Source organism: Ruditapes philippinarum, unplaced genomic scaffold (assembly GCF_026571515.1).
Source record: "Ruditapes philippinarum isolate M1 unplaced genomic scaffold, ASM2657151v2 ctg3486_1_1_1_1, whole genome shotgun sequence".
NCBI lineage: Eukaryota > Metazoa > Mollusca > Bivalvia > Venerida > Veneridae > Ruditapes > Ruditapes philippinarum.
In genome coordinates this window covers 110,195-116,936 of record NW_026865550.1, presented here as the reverse complement: position 1 = coordinate 116,936, position 6,742 = coordinate 110,195, and positions in this window count along the sequence as shown.

The window sequence follows — 6,742 nt, the reverse complement described above, 5'->3', positions numbered from 1 at the left end:
AATTCAATTTTTGAAAATTAAAAGTAATAAGTATGTTATATATTAAACATAGGAAATAGTTGAATTATTTAAAAGCATTGTTTTTTTTTCCTAGTTTGGTGTTTAGTTCTTTGATGAAAATGCCAAACGGTAACTACAATCTAATACTACATGTACTAGTAAGTCAGGTATCCAAAAAGTTGCTTTGGTGGACTGACTTTCGGGATATGACCGAAAATGTGTTAAAATCGCAGTGTTTATTCTAGGATTCGAAAAACAGGGGGGATTTTTATAGAAAAGTGAGAATTTATTACATTTGTTGATCTTTTTCCTTCTTTGTCTATGTAAAATTTTCCCCCTTCCTCTCAAAAAATAGGGGTGAATTTTCAAAATTATGGGTGAATCCCCCTATCGCCCCTCCTAGAATAGACACTGAAATCGGTGTTAAAAAACAAACAAACAAAAGAAGTTTTGACCAGAACAGATGACATTTATCTGCTAAAAATAAGTGAGTTTGTTTGCTTTTAACACCAATTTTAACACATTTAATCAATCTCCTGGATTAGTCTCAATATTTCGACTGCAAGACTGACCAATTTTATAATCTGATATTTCATAGATGTCGAAGGGTGACCAAAGTCTATATAATAAAAATCCCTAAAGCGCACAATTTGTTGAGCTATCTCCTGGATAATACCCCTATGTATATTTCAGAAGTATAACTTGTATATAATACACTAAAGAAAACGGAATGAACCTTATATATACTCCTGGTTTAGATCGGGGATAGTGTGAGTCAGTTATATTGTTACAGTGGCACACTACCCAAAAGGTCATTCTCACGGTTGGGTCAGTAGTTTTTACTAGGCAATATACATGTAACTGTTGATTTAACTAACATAATTATTTCAACTTTGAATTGAAAACGAATTTGAGGTTAAAGTATATTAAAAGGGCATTTTTACAGGAAATACAAAAGCACTTTCTAATCAGTAAAATAGGCCTTGTACAATATCTCTTAATTAACTTTTTGTAGATCTTGAAAATGTATTTGTACAATTTGTAGAACTTTCGGCTACAAAAAAAACAAAACTTTGTACATGTAGTTTAGCATGCTTTTCATGACTTTGTGCACATCACTTTCTCTTCTCTCCTTGACACTGAACTGACCAGACGTTCCTTTTCTTTTGGAGTGGAAAACTTCAACTACATTTAATATATCAGGCAAGTAATTTATTATTATTATTCATTTGGTCAAAACTGTAATAATATGCATAAACACCGTTTTGATTGAGGCTTGTAATATATTATCCGAAAAAATGCGTGTCCGAACTCCATCCCAATAGTACACGTTTCTTCAGAAACTGTACTGTAACGGGCCTGAAAACAGAAACTTTTAAGACTGAATGTATGTAACTAACCATAAAATGTCTCTTTCACAAACTGCCACAAAATAACAAGGAGAAATTACCTGAGAATTAGTTTTTAATCAAATAAATTTCCAAGTACGTAGTCGCTAATCATTAAACGAATGCAATAAAATATCGCTTTCGTCCTGAGACACATTTTGTCTCATTTCAATTTCACGTAAATTTGCAAAGAGATTTATAAAGTTCGTGTTCAAACAATAAGAATATTGTATGGGTATCGGACTCCTTATCTGAAAATCATGTGTTCGAATCTAAACGATGGTAATATAGGTCAAAGGTGCTAGTGGCATTGATTTGCCCTAAATATCCATATATTACCAAAAAAGAAAAAAAAATACTGTTATATTGTTATAGACACAATATAACAGTTTTTTTCTCTCTTTTTTAATATATGGATATTTAATTGCATAAATAACAAGGTTAAACACATTTTAGATCAAATCAATGCCACTAGCACCTTTGGTACAGGTTTTCGGCGTGGGACCAATTAAACCCTACCCCAAGGGACCCATCCGGGTTCCCTAGGTCCCTCTATCAGAGACTTCTAAAGCTCTCTGCCTCTACACTACCAAACTATCTTAATGTATGGTGGCTGATTGGGTCATGCAACGCGACTTACCCCGAGTGAGATTGACCTATTTTCTCCTTCACATATGGTGTTCTAGCGCACATCTGAATCCCGCTAGGGACTTAGGATTCATTAAATTCATGTGAGGTAGCTATCCATCAAGATAACCGCACGTCGGTGGTTCTAATCATGTTTGCATGTCCTAATTAGAAGTTTCATAAACTTATAAGGAGAAATAAAATTTGTATTTGTTCATTGCAAAAAAAAATCCTAATTAGAAGTTAAAAGAGTACTAATTAAGATTTCATTTGTCAACTCATAATATTTTCATTTCTGCTATTTAGGTTTTAATTCAAAACTCCTTATTAAGAGTTACAAAGTTGTATTTAAGTTTACTTCTCCTACATGCAACTATGAGTAAAAATTATTTATAACGTTATTTTTATTAAACCTTTTAAAGTCCTAATTAGGCTTCTGTTACTCTTCACTAAAAGTGAAGAAAAAGCCCTGAATATGCTTTTAAACTCCTTATATCGAGTTAAACTAATTTTAAAAACATAGGATTTTGCAACAGAAGACGGTTCCATACCACAACACCTTTGAAAATATTGTCATTCGTAGAGATTTTCGACCATAAGACTATAATATATTATACACGCATCGAGATCAACATAGTGTACGGAAAGTGACATTCGACCGGGTAAATTATTATATATGTAGTTTCTAAAAGATACAATATTTATGCATAAACACGTATACAATATATAAAAAAAGATTGCACAACGGACGTTTGTCCTTCCAAAATGAAGAGAAAGAAATATATATATGCATTTCCTAGAGGTAATCTAGAATGCTATTTGGTACATAACCATCATACAATATCAATCGGAATTCCTCGGCTACAAGTCCTTGACTGTCGTGTTTTCATCATCGTACTATCGCGTTTTCACCATCGTACTATTGCGTTTTCACCATCGTACTATTGCGTTTTCATCATCGCACTGTCGTGTTTTCATCATCGTACTATCGCGTTTTCACCATCGTACTGTCGTGTTTTCATCATCGTACTATCGCGTTTTCATCATCGTACTATCGCGTTTTCATCATCGCACTATCGTGTTTTCACCATCGTAGTTGCGTGATTTCGTGTTTTCACCATCGTACTATCAACTATCGCACTTAATTCAGATTAACACATTCATAGGCAATGGCCCTTACGGCATTCCGGAATGCCGTAAGGGTCATCGCCTATGAATGGTTTGATCTGAAACGCTATACTCGACAGTACGATGATGAAAACGCGAAATCACGAAACTACGATGGTGAAAACGCGACAGTACGATGGTGAAAACACGATAGTTTATCGCGTTTTCATCATTGTAGTATCGTACCGTCGCGTTTTCATCATCGTACTATCGCGTTTTCATCATCGTACTTTCGCGTTTTCACCATCGTAGTTTCGTGATTTCGCGTTTTCACCACCGTACTATCGACTATCGCGTTTCAGATCAACACATTCATAGGCGATGGCCCTAACGGCATTCCGTACCTGACAAGATGGGATTGCAGTCAAATAGAAAAACCTATTCGACTGTGGTTTCTCGAAAGAAGGCACAGATATATTCCCGTGTAACTGCACCAGATACGTGTATTTCAAATTACAAAACAAAAATCAGTTTGTTAAAGATTTTCAAGATAGTAGAATATAATTAAATCAATCACTTTTTATTCGCGCAACACAATAGTGTAACAAAATTGACTTAAAGGCACATTTCTTTTTAGTAACGTCATTTTTTTTTGCTCTAGAAAAAAGTCAAGCACTGTGTTATGCGTTAAGAATTATGTAACTCACGATGCCTATACCCAGGGTCTTCAAATAGACGTCTTTTGTATCACACAAATTACAAAAAGTCACGTGGTACCTATCGCCATCGTGAACTAGTGATTAGAGAAGGTGAAGAATTTCATAAGTCTTTCATTCGATTCCTGTTTTTTAAAAGAATATTTGAACTGCTTTGTGTATATTGTAAATTGTAACATGTATATATATTCTGAGAAATAAAATATGTTTAAAGGGACTCCACTGATCATGAGGTTTCTAGACATGATGGAACTGGAAATAATTTTCCAAAACAAATGTTCCATTTGATGAAGGTCCAGACCAATAACGTGTGTGCAAAGTTTCAGACCATTTGTTATATTTCGTTTTTTCCCAGAATAAATATTCTACTTTTAAAATATGACCCAAAATGATAAGCGTTGAAACGATTTTTACTCAATCGGGCTAGGAATAGCATTTTAATATGCTTTTCAAATCATTTCTGAGTTTATTTCTTGGTTTTCTTTTACATATCTTTCTGTTTTAAGTGCCCCAGCTGATATATGAAAGAATTTAAAATGTTATGTTTATATACTTGTGGACCTCAGTGGAGTTCCTTTAAACTAACCATTGATTGTGTAAATAATCGGACTGACAGGTCCTATATTTAACTGTCTTGACACTCAATATAGAACATAAGCAGGTTACATATATTTCAACACTAACACATTTAAAGTTACAAAGAATAAATCAAAGAACAAGCAGAAACGGTTTACATCCCCTGGACTGGTCTTATTAATAACGTCATAAGTTCTGTTTTGATAATCACACTCGTCAAAATGTCCATGTATGATTTTACAATCTTGATATTCTGGATCTGTATCGCACGTGCATTTTCGTAAATGTGCTGCCCTGCTAAGAATAAACATATGGTGTAAGCTATAGGCGCAGTCTTGTGTACAGTTCAAACCCCTCTCGTCCGGTCTACATTGGCTCATAAACACTTGAAAAGCTGTGTGACATCTTGCGTCTGTTTCGCACAAAATTCTTGCAGAACTACAACTTATTGTAGACGAGTGATCTTCCGGTGAAATTCCGGATAATCCCGAAATAAAACGACTGCAAAAATTAAGCCTTCGTTGATTTTCGCGTTCATCCGGGAAACTTGAGTTACAGCTCGTGAACAATCGGCCAATTCCGCTCTGAGTCGATAACAATACAGATATTGAGCGTTTGCACGTCAAAGAGCAGGTTTCTTTGTCACCGTTTATAACATTCCAGCAATGAATATGGTAATTGTGCCACGCTAGGCTACATCCTACTTGTTCTTTACAAAGAAGTTTTACATCGATACAGGTCATCGCCGATACACCGACGATATATCGATAAGATGTACACAAAATGGCGATCAACACTTTTAGGGAATACCACGTGGAAAACATAGCAAGTCCGCCTTGTAATATCCAGAAAATGCAATTTCATTAATACTTTTATCTTATTTAATCAATCATCGCACTATATATATATAACAGATATTGCCATAATGGTAATTTTAGATTCCTACAGCGCTGCCGTGTTACCCACAATGTTTATGTATCATTTTCTTCCAAATCCAAATACTAGTATACATGTATATACATTTCCGTACATGTTTCAGCTCCTCTTGTATACTGATATAATTCCAGTATGGCGAATCGCATAGGATTTTTAGTTTCCGAGTACTTGAACAAATGTCAGTTACAGTTCAATATATAGTCCTGTTCTCTATTACTTTCGGCATGAGACGTATTTAAGCACGTGCGTTTGACAACTCCCGCTTAGACGCTGCGCAAGCTTTTGTTAGCAACGTAAATATCTGCCACATATATTGTCATAGGAAACCTTTTCAATATGGGAATGGTACATTATATGAAAAGGAAAACCGCAAGAAAATTTCAGATCACGTGATTCGATGAAAAACGACGACTTTGTTTTATTGTTTTGTGTTGTTGTTTTTTCATCAAAGAAGAAATTAATTTGTTTTTGATGAACATAAATATACTTACAACATACTAGTTGTATGAAAGAACAGTACATAAGTTATATATGTTGTATTCGCTATACAAGGTCTGACTAAAAAGTTTGAGGAGATATGTTATAATGTTTGAAAGGAGCATCTTAAAAGAAACAATATAAACATTTGTTATATTCATTGAATTCTTCATAACTGGCATAAATCTGTGAGCAAAGAACATTAGAAATGTCATATATCTCGCTAACGCAAAATGCTTGAAAGATCTCTGCAAATGTAGAAATAAGGGAAATAAGGGGAAGTCAGAAATTGGGAGACACAGTGCCTTACGGTGTCCCTTTAGTGCCATCGCAACACACACGTAACTCGAAACATCGAAAACACGAAAATTTGGCGAAAAGTTGAAATACCGAAACCACGATGGTGAAAACTCGATATATTTTCCACTTTTTTTCATCGTACATTTTGTGTATTTTCCACTTTTCACCATACAAAACGACCATAATGAACAGTCAAAACCCGGATGTTGAAAAGTCTAGAGTATGATGGTGAAAATTAAAACCCACGATGATGCAAAGTTGAAAGTACGACAATGAAAAGACGAAATAACGAAACCACGATGGCGAAAAGTCGAAAACTAGATGATGAAAAGCCGAAAGTACGATAGTGTAAATTCGAAATAATGAAACCACGCTGGTCTATCAAAGGTCGAAAGTTCGTCTGTAAAAATACGAAATTATAGCAAGTTTATACCGTCGTGGTTTTGTTATTTCGACTATAACCACATCCTGGTTTCGTTTCTTTTGATCTTTCACCACCGTGCTTTCGTTGTATTGAGTTGTGTGTTGCGCGATGGCCCGAACGGGACGTCGTACATATTATTATTGTATGTCGCACAGGAATACAACGTCAACGTCAAACACCTTGTTAATCAT